At 42.8% G+C, this 16,434-nt stretch overlaps 1 long non-coding RNA gene and 1 other non-coding gene across 3 annotated transcripts in view; both read left to right on the top strand.

Moving 5' to 3' along the window:
• The window catches only part of LOC149977928 (uncharacterized), a 222,036-nt gene that overhangs the window by 179,635 nt on the left and 25,967 nt on the right, over positions 1-16,434 (top strand). The window lies entirely within an intron of this gene.
• trnas-gcu (transfer RNA serine (anticodon GCU)) lies at positions 6,574-6,655 on the top strand. Its single transcript has one exon. It is a non-coding gene; the product is annotated as a tRNA-Ser (tRNA).

The raw sequence follows: 16,434 nt of genomic DNA on the forward strand, positions 1-16,434 counted from the left end.
CGGGAGGGCCATCAGATGGTATCTTAATGAATGAAAGAGATAATTGAACCGAACAGTGTGAACCTAAACCCCTCCCTAACCGGCTGAAGAAAGAACCAAGTCGTTCAATGCAAAAGTGACTTTCAACACTCCTATCTGTAACCTGGGTATGGGCAGCAGGAGTGCGCCATGAGTCCTGAGACCACCCATGTGGAGTGAGTATGGAGAGAGAACATTCAAACTTCTCTCATGCTCCTGCTGTACTGGTGGGAGAAATGGACCAGGCAGAATAGTGGTAGGGCTCAGGTGAGAGACTTATACGTGGGGAAAAACGGGTTACTTTGTGACCTGATTCAGGAAACTAGGCGTCTGTCGCAAATCACGACTTTACAGGAGAGCCTTTTGAACATACATTTTTATTTTATCAAAATGCATTTTTTTTGGCAGAAATGCCTTCTCGAACGTGTAAATTTTATATTAAGGCACATGAAAGATTAAGATTATCGAAAAATCTGAGTTTACATTGACGCGTTATGTTCAGTAGTTCCAAAACATCCAGTGATTTTGCTGAGAGCCACATCAATTTCCAGAAATAGTCATCATAAATGTTGATGAAAATACACGTTATACATGGAATTTTAGATCAACTTCTCCTTGATGCAACCGCTGTGTCAGATTTTTAAAAAAAACTTTACGGAAAAAGCAAACCATGCAATAATCTGAGTACGGCGCTCAAACGACAAATCAATCCAAAGAGATCCAGCGGAAAGTACGAACGAAAAGTGACATCTGGTGGAAGCATTAGGAAGTGCAACATGACCCCATTTCCACTGTATCTTGGATAAGCAAAGAGTTAACCTACAAACCTCAGATTTCCCACTTCCTGGTTAATTTTTTTCTCAGGTTGTTGCCTGTCATATGAGTTCTGTTATACTCGCATATATCATTCAAACAGTTTTAGAAACTTCAGAGTGTTTTCTATCCAAATATACTATGCATATCCTAGGATCTGGGCCTGAGTAGCAGGCAGTTTACTCTGGGCACGCTTTTCATCCGGACATGAAAATACTGCCCACTACCCCAAAGAAGTAAATTTTGTCATAGCTAGAAAATCTGTATTGTAATGCTAGTTAAAGCTTACTGTTAGCTACAGTAGCTAACATTCCCTGTATGAACTGTGTGCAGTGATAAAGCAGAATGCCATTTTTTTTGCATTTATTGTAAAATAATGCTAAAATATTTGTATCTGGAATTTGTCTGTCAGCATCAATCAGTAGAACCCACCTGACTCTAATCCACCAGTCATTAAAAAGAGAGCTGGCCCAAGCAAGCAAAGGCAGCAGCACTGTCATCAACTACAGGCACCATTTCTTCAACTACGGAGTTGGGAAAACACGTGTGGACCTGAATTGTGATAACTGCAGTGGCCAAAACAAGAACAAGTTTGTACAATGGTATTCACAACCTCCACCACAATCTGGACCTTCCCTTCCTGATCACAGGCCACACCAAGTTTGCCCATGGCTGGTGCTTCGACCTCATCAAGAAGCGCTTCAGAAAGAACAGAGTGAACACTTTGTCTGAGATTGCTGGTGTTGTGAAGGACAGCACTGTGACAGGTCAACATCCCAGAGCTGGTTGGACTGGAGGCTGGTACGGTGCTTTTTTTTTTTTTTTATCCTGCTGCTCAGCCACTTTACCCCTGATTGTATGCATATAACTACCTCGTCTATCACTGATATTGTTCTTGTACATACTGTACCGTATGTTATTTATATTGACACTACCTATTTATGATATTCCTACTATGCAACGAACCATTTGGCTGTACTGTTTACACCTTCTGTAGAGACCATCCACTTAGTAAAATATTGATATATACAATTAATTGTGATATGTGGTCGTAACATTATTTTGTGCCATACCACAACAAAATCATGTGACCGTATCAAGTGTCCAACACATGAATATATTGCGCATGTATCTGTTTATGTACATGTGCACCTCACTCAGGTTTCAACTCAGGTTGCATGACCTTTAATTTATGTATGGAATACTATGTGATAAGTGCATGTGTAACGGTATATACAGTGGGGCAAAAAAGTATTTAGTCAGCCACCAATTGTGCAAATTCTCCCACTTAAAGATGAGAGAGGCCTGTAATTTTCATCATAGGTACACTTCAACTATGACAGACAAAATTAGAAAAAAAATCCAGAAAATCACATTGTAGGATTTTTTTAATGAATTTATTTAAAAATTATGGTGGAAAATAAGCATTTGGTCACCTACAAAGAAGCAAGATTTCTGGCTCTCACAGACCTGTAACTTCTTCTTTAAGAGGCTCCTCTGTCCTCCACTCGTTACCTGTATTAATGGCACCTGTTTGAACTTGTTATCAGTAAAAAAGACACCTCTCCACAACCTCAAACAGTCACACTCCAAACTCCACTATGGCCAAGACCAAAGAGCTGTCAAAGGACACCAGAAACAAAATTGTAGACCTGCACCAGGCTGGGAAGACTGAATCTGCAATAGGTAAGCATCTTGGTTTGAAGAAATCAACTGTGGGAGCAATTATTAGGAAATGGAAGACATACAAAACCACTGATAATCTCCCTGGATCTGGGGCTCCACGCAAGATCTCACCCCGTGGGGTCAAAATGATCACAAGAACGGTGAGCAAAAATCCCAGAACCACACGGGGGGACCTAGTGAATGACCTGCAGAGAGCTGGGACCAAAGTAACAAAGCCTACCATCAGTAACACACTACGCTGCCAGGGACTCAAATCCTACAGTGCCAGACGTGTCCCCCTGCTTAAGCCAGTACATGTCCAGGCCCATCTGAAGTTTGCTAGAGAGCATTTGGATGATCCAGAAGAAGATTGGGAGAATGTCATATGGTCAGATGAAACCAAAATATAACTTTTTGGTAAAAACTCAACTCGTCGTGTTTGGAGTACAAAGAATGCTGAGTTGCATCCAAAGAACACCATACCTACTGTGAAGCATGGGGGTGGAAACATCATGCTTTGGGGCTGTTTTTCTGCAAAGGGTCCAGGACGACTGATCTGTGTAAAGGAAAGAATGAATGGGGCCATGTATTGTGAGTATTTGAGTGAAAACCTCCTTCCATCAGCAAGGGCATAGAAGATGAAACGTGACTGGGTCTTTCAGCATGACAATGATCCCAAACACACCGCCCGGGCAACGAAGGAGTGGCTTTGTAAGAAGCATACCAAGGTCCTGCGGTGTGTTTTGGTGATTGACAGAGTCGAAAGACTTGGCCAGGTCAATGAAGACGGCTTCACAGTACTGTCTTTTATCGATCGCGGTTATGATATCGTTTTGGACCTTGAGTGTGGCTGAGGTGCACCAATGACCAGCTCGGAAACCAGATTGCATAGTGGAGAAGGTACGGTGGGATTTGAAATAGTCGGTGATCTGTTAACTTCTTCTCAGCTAAACTGAGTTTTTATGGATATAAAGAAGGACATTATCAAACAAAAATAACCCTTTGTGATGTATCCGGGACCTTTTGGAGGGCCAACAGAAGAAGATCACCAAAGGTAAGGCATTTATTATATTGCTATTTTTGACTTTTTGCACCTGCCTGGTTGAAATAAGTTTTCATGCTTTTGTATGCGGCGTACTGTCCTCAGATAATCACATGGTGTGCTTTCGCCGTAAAGCCTTTTTGAAATCTGACACAGCAGCTGGATTAACAAGAAGTTAAGCTTTATTTTGATGTATTTCGTTACTGTCCCACCTGCCCATAAGAAGTTAATGACTCCAACCTAGGTGTATGTAAACTTCTGACTTCAACTGTAGGTGTATAACAGTTTGGGTCTAGAGTGTCTCCCCCTTTGAAGAGCGGGTTGACCGCAGCAGCTTTCCAATCTTCGGGGATCTCAGACGATACGAAAGAGACGTTGAACAGGCTACTATTGGGGGTTGCAACAATTTCGGCAGATCATTTTAGAAAGAGAGGGTCCAGATTGTCTAGTCCAGCTGATTTGTAGGGATCCAGATTTTGCAGCTCTTTCAGAACATCAGCTGTTTAGATTTGGCTGAAGGAGAAGCGGGGGGTGCTTGGGCAAGTTACTGCAGGGCGTGCAGAGCTGTTGGCCGGGTGGAAAGTATGGCCAGCCGTAGAAAAATGCTTATTGAAATTATCGATTATCGTAGATTTATTGCTGGTGACAGTGGTTGCTAGCCTCTTGGCAGTGGGCAGCTGGAAGGAGGTGCTCTAATTCTTTACAGTGTCCCAAATCTTTTTGGAATTATTGCTACAGGATGAACATTTCTGTTAGGAAAGCTAGGGCTATTTTTTTCAAACTGACTGTATATTGGTTCCTGACCTCCCTGAAAAGTTGCATATCGCGGGGGCTATTCGATGCTAATGCAGAACGCCACAGGATGTTTTTATGCTGATCAAGGGCAGTCAAGTCTGGGGTGAACCAATATCCAATAACCTATATCTGTTCTTAGTTCTACATTTTTTTAATGGGGCATGCCTCTTTAAGATGGCGAGGAAAGCACTTTTAAATAGCAACCAGGCATCCTCTACTGACGGGATGGGGTTAATATCCTTCCAGGATACCCGGGCCAGGTCGACTAGAAAGGCCTGCTCGCTGAAGTGTTTTAGGGAGCGTTTGACAGTCATGAGGTGTGGTCGTTTGACCACGGACCAATTACGGAAGCAGTCAGGATGATATCTAAGAGGTTGCCCATGGTTACGGATTTAGGGTTGTACCTGGTAGGTCCCCTTGATAATTTGTGTGATATTGAGTGCATCTAGTTTAGATTGGAGGATGGCCGGTGTGTTAAGCATGTCCCAGTTTAGGTCACCTAACAGTACGAACTCTGAAGATAGATGGGGGGCAATCAATTCAAATATGGTGTCCAGTGCACAGCTGGGGGCTAAGGGGGGTGAGAGCAACAATGGTGAGAGACTTGTTTCTGGAAAGGTGGATTTTTAAAAGTAGAAGCTCGAATGTTTTGGGCAGAGACCTGGATGGTATGATAGAACTCTGCAGGCTATCTCTGCAGTACATTGCAACTCCGCCCCCTTTGGCAGTTCTATCTTGTCAGAAAATTTTGTAGATGGGGATGGAAATTTCAGGATTTTTGGTGGCCAAGGATTCAGACACGGCTAGGACATCAGGGTTGGTGGAGTGTGCTAAAGCAGTGAATAAAACAAACTTAGGGAAGAGGCTTTGGATTTTAACATGCATGAAACCAAGGCTTTTACGGTTAGAGGAGTCAACAAATGAGAACGCCTGGGGAATGAGAGCGGTGCTGGGGGCTGCAGGCTTAACCTTTACATCACCAGAGGAACAGAGGAGGAGTAGCATAATGGTACGGGTAAAGGCGATAAAAACTGGTCGTCTAGTGCGTTCAGAACAGAGAACAAAAGGAGCAGATTTCTGGGCGTGGAAGAATAGATTCAAGGCATAATGTACAGACAAGGGTATGGTAGGATGTGAGTACAGTGGAGGTAAGCCTAGGCATTGAGTGACGATGAGAGAGGTTTTGTCTCTAGAGGCACCAGTTAAGGTCATTTGCCACATGCAAATAGCAGAATATTGGCACTGGAAGATTTTGACTTTCACAAACACTGGTAAAATTGCTGACTGCCACAGCGAGAGCACAGGACTTGGTATCTGAGTGGTGAAGTCGATGAACTCTATGTGTGGATTATAACACCAACCTCTTCACAAAACATTTGTTATTTCCTCTCTTACATGGCCCCACATGAATATAGTGTCCCTGCACAATCCTAGTGCGACTAATAAGATTCAGGTATTGAAGAATAGCTTCACCAAGGGCAACCTCAATGGTTGGATTTGAACCGACACCTCAACACACTTAATCAAGCACTTGAGACCACTCGGCCTGACAAAACGTTTGTTAAATATCTCGATGGGATCGATACATGGCCTTGCCATTGCTCTGCCTAACTTTCATTGATTTCAATCTAGGGTTTACATACAGCAACTACAGGTTTTTAAGATCATTTGCCACTTCCAAAATACAGGATGAGGTGGCCGAGTGGTTAAGGCGATGGACTGCTAATCCATTGTGCTCTGCATGCATGGCTTTGAATCCCATCCTCATCGTGTAACAATTAAAATTATGTGCTTTGTTTTGGCACTGGAAGATTTGGACTTTCACAAACACTGGTAAAATTGCTGACTGCCACAGCGAGAGCACAGGACTTGGTATCTGAGTGGTGAAGGCGATGAACTGCATGTGTGGATTATAACACCAACCTGTTTACAAAACATTTGTTATTTCCTCTCTTACATGGCCCCACATGAATATAGTGTCCCTGCACAATCCTAGTGCGACTAATAAGATTCAGGTATTGAAGAATAGCTTCACCAAGGGCAACCTCAATGGTTGGATTTGAACCGACACCTCAACACACTTAATCAAGCACTTGAGACCACTCGGCCTGACAAAACATTTGTTAAATATCTCGATGGGATCGACACATGGCCCTGCCATTGCTTTCATTGATTTCAATCTAGGGTTTACATACAGCAACTACAGTTTTTTAAGGTCATTTGCCACTTCCAATATACAGGATGAGGTGGCCGAGTGGTTAAGGCGATGGACTGCTAATCCATTGTGCTCTGCATGCATGGGTTCGAATCCCATCCTCATCGTGTAGCAACTAAAATACTATGCTTCATTTTGGCACTGGAAGATTTGGACTTTCACAAACACTGGTAAAATTGCTGACTGGGTATGGGCAGCAGGAGTGCGCCATGAGTCCTGAGACCACGCATGTGGAGTGAGTATGGAGAGAGAACATTCAAACTTCTCTCATGCTCCTGCTGTACTGGTGGGAGAAATGGACCAGGCAGAATAGTGGTAGGGCTCAGGTGAGAGACTTATACGTGGGGAAAAACGGGTTACTTTGTGACCTGATTCAGGAAACTAGGCGTCTGTCGCAAATCACGACTTTACAGGAGAGCCTTTTGAACATACATTTTTATTTTATCAAAATGCATTTTTTTTGGCAGAAATGCCTTCTCGAACGTGTAAGTTTTATATTAAGGCACATGAAAGATTAAGATTATCGAAAAATCTGTTTACATTGACGCGTTATGTTCAGTAGTTCCAAAACATCCAGTGATTTTGCTGAGAGCCACATCAATTTCCAGAAATAGTCATCATAAATATTGATGAAAATACACGTTATACATGGAATTTTAGATCAACTTCTCCTTGATGCAACCGCTGTGTCAGATTTTTAAAAAAAACTTTACGGAAAAAGCAAACCATGCAATAATCTGAGTACGGCGCTCAAACGACAAATCAATCCAAAGAGATCCAGCGGAAAGTACGAACGAAAAGTGACATCTGGTGGAAGCATTAGGAAGTGCAACATGACCCCATTTCCACTGTATCTTGGATAAGCAAAGAGTTAACCTACAAACCTCAGATTTCCCACTTCCTGGTTAATTTTTTTCTCAGGTTGTTGCCTGTCATATGAGTTCTGTTATACTCGCATATATCATTCAAACAGTTTTAGAAACTTCAGAGTGTTTTCTATCCAAATATACTATGCATATCCTAGGATCTGGGCCTGAGTAGCAGGCAGTTTACTCTGGGCACGCTTTTCATCCGGACGTGAAAATACTGCCCACTACCCCAAAGAAGTTAATTTTGTCATAGCTAGAAAATCTGTATTGTAATGCTAGTTAAAGCTTACTGTTAGCTACAGTAGCTAACATTCCCTGTATGAACTGTGTGCAGTGATAAAGCAGAATGCCATTTTTTTTGCATTTATTGTAAAATAATGCTAAAATATTTGTATCTGGAATTTGTCTGTCAGCATCAATCAGTAGAACCCACCTGACTCTAATCCACCAGTCATTAAAAAGAGAGCTGGCCCAAGCAAGCAAAGGCAGCAGCACTGTCATCAACTACAGGCACCATTTCTTCAACTACGGAGTTGGGAAAACACGTGTGGACCTGAATTGTGATAACTACAGTGGCCAAAACAAGAACAAGTTTGTACAATGGTATTCACAACCTCCACCACAATCTGGACCTTCCCTTCCTGATCACAGGCCACACCAAGTTTGCCCATGGCTGGTGCTTCGACCTCATCAAGAAGCGCTTCAGAAAGAACAGAGTGAACACTTTGTCTGAGATTGCTGGTGTTGTGAAGGACAGCACTGTGACAGGTCAACATCCCAGAGCTGGTTGGACTGGAGGCTGGTACGGTGCTGGTGGAAAGCTATGGCTGGCAACAACACCTGACTCCGTACTTCAGGCTGCTGCCACAGATCAAGCAGTACCAGCACTTCAGGTAAAACAATTTTCATTGTATGAGGTTATTCTTATCTAAACTTGGGAGGTGAATTAATGGTGTGCAGGGTTGTTGTGTCTTTTGATTTTTTGTTGTTGTTGTTATTCCCTGTTTTACAGCTTTGATGCTCTGGAGCCTGGTGTTGTCGCCAAGGAGCGTCCGGACTTTCGGAACCAGGTTTCAGCTGCTTAGCATCCTTCTGCCCGTTGATGGTCTGCCTGTACAAGCACCACCTGGACTGGACACAGCAAGACAAACTGATCTTTTGGAGAAGATCAGGGAGTTTTGCAATGAAGAGACTATGGACATTACATGCCCTGCACCAAAGTCAAGGGCAGGACAGAAACAGTCTCTCTGAATATTGATTCCCTTGTTCATGCGTGGTTTGGACGGACCAGTCATCAGCACGATCTGCAGTGCCTCTATTCACATGACTCTCTCCTAACACACTCACGTACGTTTTTTTTTTTTTTTTATCCTGCTGCTCAGCCACTTTACCCCTGATTGTATGCATATAACTACCTCGTCTATCACTGATATTGTTCTTGTACATACTGTACCGTATGTTATTTATATTGACACTACCTATTTATGATATTCCTACTATGCAACGAACCATTTGGCTGTACTGTTTACACCTTCTGTAGAGACCATCCACTTAGTAAAATATTGATATATACAATTAATTGTGATATGTGGTCGTAACATTATTTTGTGCCATACCACAACAAAATCATGTGACCGTATCAAGTGTCCAACACATGAATATATTGCGCATGTATCTGTTTATGTACATGTGCACCTCACTCAGGTTTCAACTCAGGTTGCATGACCTTTAATTTATGTATGGAATACTATGTGATAAGTGCATGTGTAACGGTATATACAGTGGGGCAAAAAAGTATTTAGTCAGCCACCAATTGTGCAAATTCTCCCACTTAAAGATGAGAGAGGCCTGTAATTTTCATCATAGGTACACTTCAACTATGACAGACAAAATGAGAAAAAAAATCCAGAAAATCACATTATAGGATTTTTTTAATGAATTTATTTAAAAATTATGGTGGAAAATAAGTATTTGGTCACCTACAAAGAAGCAAGATTTCTGGCTCTCACAGACCTGTAACTTCTTCTTTAAGAGGCTCCTCTGTCCTCCACTCGTTACCTGTATTAATGGCACCTGTTTGAACTTGTTATCAGTAAAAAAGACACCTCTCCACAACCTCAAACAGTCACACTCCAAACTCCACTATGGCCAAGACCAAAGAGCTGTCAAAGGACACCAGAAACAAAATTGTAGACCTGCACCAGGCTGGGAAGACTGAATCTGCAATAGGTAAGCATCTTGGTTTGAAGAAATCAACTGTGGGAGCAATTATTAGGAAATGGAAGACATACAAAACCACTGATAATCTCCCTGGATCTGGGGCTCCACGCAAGATCTCACCCCGTGGGGTCAAAATGATCACAAGAACGGTGAGCAAAAATCCCAGAACCACACGGGGGGACCTAGTGAATGACCTGCAGAGAGCTGGGACCAAAGTAACAAAGCCTACCATCAGTAACACACTACGCTGCCAGGGACTCAAATCCTACAGTGCCAGACGTGTCCCCCTGCTTAAGCCAGTACATGTCCAGGCCCATCTGAAGTTTGCTAGAGAGCATTTGGATGATCCAGAAGAAGATTGGGAGAATGTCATATGGTCAGATGAAACCAAAATTTAACTTTTTGGTAAAAACTCAACTCGTCGTGTTTGGAGTACAAAGAATGCTGAGTTGCATCCAAAGAACACCATACCTACTGTGAAGCATGGGGGTGGAAACATCATGCTTTGGGGCTGTTTTTCTGCAAAGGGTCCAGGACGACTGATCTGTGTAAAGGAAAGAATGAATGGGGCCATGTATTGTGAGTATTTGAGTGAAAACCTCCTTCCATCAGCAAGGGCATAGAAGATGAAACGTGACTGGGTCTTTCAGCATGACAATGATCCCAAACACACCGCCCGGGCAACGAAGGAGTGGCTTTGTAAGAAGCATACCAAGGTCCTGCGGTGTGTTTTGGTGATTGACAGAGTCGAAAGACTTGGCCAGGTCAATGAAGACGGCTTCACAGTACTGTCTTTTATCGATCGCGGTTATGATATCGTTTTGGACCTTGAGTGTGGCTGAGGTGCACCAATGACCAGCTCGGAAACCAGATTGCATAGTGGAGAAGGTACGGTGGGATTTGAAATAGTCGGTGATCTGTTAACTTCTTCTCAGCTAAACTGAGTTTTTATGGATATAAAGAAGGACATTATCAAACAAAAATAACCCTTTGTGATGTATCCGGGACCTTTTGGAGGGCCAACAGAAGAAGATCACCAAAGGTAAGGCATTTATTATATTGCTATTTTTGACTTTTTGCACCTGCCTGGTTGAAATAAGTTTTCATGCTTTTGTATGCGGCGTACTGTCCTCAGATAATCACATGGTGTGCTTTCGCCGTAAAGCCTTTTTGAAATCTGACACAGCAGCTGGATTAACAAGAAGTTAAGCTTTATTTTGATGTATTTCGTTACTGTCCCACCTGCCCATAAGAAGTTAATGACTCCAACCTAGGTGTATGTAAACTTCTGACTTCAACTGTAGGTGTATAACAGTTTGGGTCTAGAGTGTCTCCCCCTTTGAAGAGCGGGTTGACCGCAGCAGCTTTCCAATCTTCGGGGATCTCAGACGATACGAAAGAGACGTTGAACAGGCTACTATTGGGGGTTGCAACAATTTCGGCAGATCATTTTAGAAAGAGAGGGTCCAGATTGTCTAGTCCAGCTGATTTGTAGGGATCCAGATTTTGCAGCTCTTTCAGAACATCAGCTGTTTAGATTTGGCTGAAGGAGAAGCGGGGGGTGCTTGGGCAAGTTACTGCAGGGCGTGCAGAGCTGTTGGCCGGGTGGAAAGTATGGCCAGCCGTAGAAAAATGCTTATTGAAATTATCGATTATCGTAGATTTATTGCTGGTGACAGTGGTTGCTAGCCTCTTGGCAGTGGGCAGCTGGAAGGAGGTGCTCTAATTCTTTACAGTGTCCCAAATCTTTTTGGAATTATTGCTACAGGATGAACATTTCTGTTAGGAAAGCTAGGGCTATTTTTTTCAAACTGACTGTATATTGGTTCCTGACCTCCCTGAAAAGTTGCATATCGCGGGGGCTATTCGATGCTAATGCAGAACGCCACAGGATGTTTTTATGCTGATCAAGGGCAGTCAAGTCTGGGGTGAACCAATATCCAATAACCTATATCTGTTCTTAGTTCTACATTTTTTTAATGGGGCATGCCTCTTTAAGATGGCGAGGAAAGCACTTTTAAATAGCAACCAGGCATCCTCTACTGACGGGATGGGGTTAATATCCTTCCAGGATACCCGGGCCAGGTCGACTAGAAAGGCCTGCTCGCTGAAGTGTTTTAGGGAGCGTTTGACAGTCATGAGGTGTGGTCGTTTGACCACGGACCAATTACGGAAGCAGTCAGGATGATATCTAAGAGGTTGCCCATGGTTACGGATTTAGGGTTGTACCTGGTAGGTCCCCTTGATAATTTGTGTGATATTGAGTGCATCTAGTTTAGATTGGAGGATGGCCGGTGTGTTAAGCATGTCCCAGTTTAGGTCACCTAACAGTACGAACTCTGAAGATAGATGGGGGGCAATCAATTCAAATATGGTGTCCAGTGCACAGCTGGGGGCTAAGGGGGGTGAGAGCAACAATGGTGAGAGACTTGTTTCTGGAAAGGTGGATTTTTAAAAGTAGAAGCTCGAATGTTTTGGGCAGAGACCTGGATGGTATGATAGAACTCTGCAGGCTATCTCTGCAGTACATTGCAACTCCGCCCCCTTTGGCAGTTCTATCTTGTCAGAAAATTTTGTAGATGGGGATGGAAATTTCAGGATTTTTGGTGGCCAAGGATTCAGACACGGCTAGGACATCAGGGTTGGTGGAGTGTGCTAAAGCAGTGAATAAAACAAACTTAGGGAAGAGGCTTTGGATTTTAACATGCATGAAACCAAGGCTTTTACGGTTAGAGGAGTCAACAAATGAGAACGCCTGGGGAATGAGAGCGGTGCTGGGGGCTGCAGGCTTAACCTTTACATCACCAGAGGAACAGAGGAGGAGTAGCATAATGGTACGGGTAAAGGCGATAAAAACTGGTCGTCTAGTGCGTTCAGAACAGAGAACAAAAGGAGCAGATTTCTGGGCGTGGAAGAATAGATTCAAGGCATAATGTACAGACAAGGGTATGGTAGGATGTGAGTACAGTGGAGGTAAGCCTAGGCATTGAGTGACGATGAGAGAGGTTTTGTCTCTAGAGGCACCAGTTAAGGTCATTTGCCACATGCAAATAGCAGAATATTGGCACTGGAAGATTTTGACTTTCACAAACACTGGTAAAATTGCTGACTGCCACAGCGAGAGCACAGGACTTGGTATCTGAGTGGTGAAGTCGATGAACTCTATGTGTGGATTATAACACCAACCTCTTCACAAAACATTTGTTATTTCCTCTCTTACATGGCCCCACATGAATATAGTGTCCCTGCACAATCCTAGTGCGACTAATAAGATTCAGGTATTGAAGAATAGCTTCACCAAGGGCAACCTCAATGGTTGGATTTGAACCGACACCTCAACACACTTAATCAAGCACTTGAGACCACTCGGCCTGACAAAACGTTTGTTAAATATCTCGATGGGATCGATACATGGCCTTGCCATTGCTCTGCCTAACTTTCATTGATTTCAATCTAGGGTTTACATACAGCAACTACAGGTTTTTAAGATCATTTGCCACTTCCAAAATACAGGATGAGGTGGCCGAGTGGTTAAGGCGATGGACTGCTAATCCATTGTGCTCTGCATGCATGGCTTTGAATCCCATCCTCATCGTGTAACAATTAAAATTATGTGCTTTGTTTTGGCACTGGAAGATTTGGACTTTCACAAACACTGGTAAAATTGCTGACTGCCACAGCGAGAGCACAGGACTTGGTATCTGAGTGGTGAAGGCGATGAACTGCATGTGTGGATTATAACACCAACCTGTTTACAAAACATTTGTTATTTCCTCTCTTACATGGCCCCACATGAATATAGTGTCCCTGCACAATCCTAGTGCGACTAATAAGATTCAGGTATTGAAGAATAGCTTCACCAAGGGCAACCTCAATGGTTGGATTTGAACCGACACCTCAACACACTTAATCAAGCACTTGAGACCACTCGGCCTGACAAAACATTTGTTAAATATCTCGATGGGATCGACACATGGCCCTGCCATTGCTTTCATTGATTTCAATCTAGGGTTTACATACAGCAACTACAGTTTTTTAAGGTCATTTGCCACTTCCAATATACAGGATGAGGTGGCTGAGTGGTTAAGGCGATGGACTGCTAATCCATTGTGCTCTGCATGCATGGGTTCGAATCCCATCCTCATCGTGTAGCAACTAAAATACTATGCTTCATTTTGGCACTGGAAGATTTGGACTTTCACAAACACTGGTAAAATTGCTGACTGGGTATGGGCAGCAGGAGTGCGCCATGAGTCCTGAGACCACGCATGTGGAGTGAGTATGGAGAGAGAACATTCAAACTTCTCTCATGCTCCTGCTGTACTGGTGGGAGAAATGGACCAGGCAGAATAGTGGTAGGGCTCAGGTGAGAGACTTATACGTGGGGAAAAACGGGTTACTTTGTGACCTGATTCAGGAAACTAGGCGTCTGTCGCAAATCACGACTTTACAGGAGAGCCTTTTGAACATACATTTTTATTTTATCAAAATGCATTTTTTTTGGCAGAAATGCCTTCTCGAACGTGTAAGTTTTATATTAAGGCACATGAAAGATTAAGATTATCGAAAAATCTGAGTTTACATTGACGCGTTATGTTCAGTAGTTCCAAAACATCCAGTGATTTTGCTGAGAGCCACATCAATTTCCAGAAATAGTCATCATAAATGTTGATGAAAATACACGTTATACATGGAATTTTAGATCAACTTCTCCTTGATGCAACCGCTGTGTCAGATTTTTAAAAAAAACTTTACGGAAAAAGCAAACCATGCAATAATCTGAGTACGGCGCTCAAACGACAAATCAATCCAAAGAGATCCAGCGGAAAGTACGAACGAAAAGTGACATCTGGTGGAAGCATTAGGAAGTGCAACATGACCCCATTTCCACTGTATCTTGGATAAGCAAAGAGTTAACCTACAAACCTCAGATTTCCCACTTCCTGGTTAATTTTTTTCTCAGGTTGTTGCCTGTCATATGAGTTCTGTTATACTCGCATATATCATTCAAACAGTTTTAGAAACTTCAGAGTGTTTTCTATCCAAATATACTATGCATATCCTAGGATCTGGGCCTGAGTAGCAGGCAGTTTACTCTGGGCACGCTTTTCATCCGGACGTGAAAATACTGCCCACTACCCCAAAGAAGTTAATTTTGTCATAGCTAGAAAATCTGTATTGTAATGCTAGTTAAAGCTTACTGTTAGCTACAGTAGCTAACATTCCCTGTATGAACTGTGTGCAGTGATAAAGCAGAATGCCATTTTTTTTGCATTTATTGTAAAATAATGCTAAAATATTTGTATCTGGAATTTGTCTGTCAGCATCAATCAGTAGAACCCACCTGACTCTAATCCACCAGTCATTAAAAAGAGAGCTGGCCCAAGCAAGCAAAGGCAGCAGCACTGTCATCAACTACAGGCACCATTTCTTCAACTACGAAGTTGGGAAAACACGTGTGGACCTGAATTGTGATAACTACAGTGGCCAAAACAAGAACAAGTTTGTACAATGGTATTCACAACCTCCACCACAATCTGGACCTTCCCTTCCTGATCACAGGCCACACCAAGTTTGCCCATGGCTGGTGCTTCGACCTCATCAAGAAGCGCTTCAGAAAGAACAGAGTGAACACTTTGTCTGAGATTGCTGGTGTTGTGAAGGACAGCACTGTGACAGGTCAACATCCCAGAGCTGGTTGGACTGGAGGCTGGTACGGTGCTGGTGGAAAGCTATGGCTGGCAACAACACCTGACTCCGTACTTCAGGCTGCTGCCACAGATCAAGCAGTACCAGCACTTCAGGTAAAACAATTTTCATTGTATGAGGTTATTCTTATCTAAACTTGGGAGGTGAATTAATGGTGTGCAGGGTTGTTGTGTCTTTTGATTTTTTGTTGTTGTTGTTATTCCCTGTTTTACAGCTTTGATGCTCTGGAGCCTGGTGTTGTCGCCAAGGAGCGTCCGGACTTTCGGAACCAGGTTTCAGCTGCTTAGCATCCTTCTGCCCGTTGATGGTCTGCCTGTACAAGCACCACCTGGACTGGACACAGCAAGACAAACTGATCTTTTGGAGAAGATCAGGGAGTTTTGCAATGAAGAGACTATGGACATTACATGCCCTGCACCAAAGTCAAGGGCAGGACAGAAACAGTCTCTCTGAATATTGATTCCCTTGTTCATGCGTGGTTTGGACGGACCAGTCATCAGCACAATCTGCAGTGCCTCTATTCACATGACTCTCTCCTAACACACTCACGTACATTTTTTTTTTTTTTTTTTATCCTGCTGCTCAGCCACTTTACCCCTGATTGTATGCATATAACTACCTCGTCTATCACTGATATTGTTCTTGTACATACTGTACCGTATGTTATTTATATTGACACTACCTATTTATGATATTCCTACTATGCAACGAACCATTTGGCTGTACTGTTTACATCTTCTGTAGAGACCATCCACTTAGTAAAATATTGATATATACAATTAATTGTGATATGTGGTCGTAACATTATTTTGTGCCATACCACAACAAAATCATGTGACCGTATCAAGTGTCCAACACATGAATATATTGCGCATGTATCTGTTTATGTACATGTGCACCTCACTCAGGTTTCAACTCAGGTTGCATGACCTTTAATTTATGTATGGAATACTATGTGATAAGTGCATGTGTAACGGTATATACAGTGGGGCAAAAAAGTATTTAGTCAGCCACCAATTGTGCAAATTCTCCCACTTAAAGATGAGAGAGGCCTGTAATTTTCATCATAGGTACACTTCAACTATGAC

This window comes from Oncorhynchus mykiss, chromosome 15 (genome assembly GCF_057628025.1).
Source record: "Oncorhynchus mykiss isolate SJ-2025 chromosome 15, ASM5762802v1, whole genome shotgun sequence".
Lineage (NCBI taxonomy): Eukaryota > Metazoa > Chordata > Actinopteri > Salmoniformes > Salmonidae > Oncorhynchus > Oncorhynchus mykiss.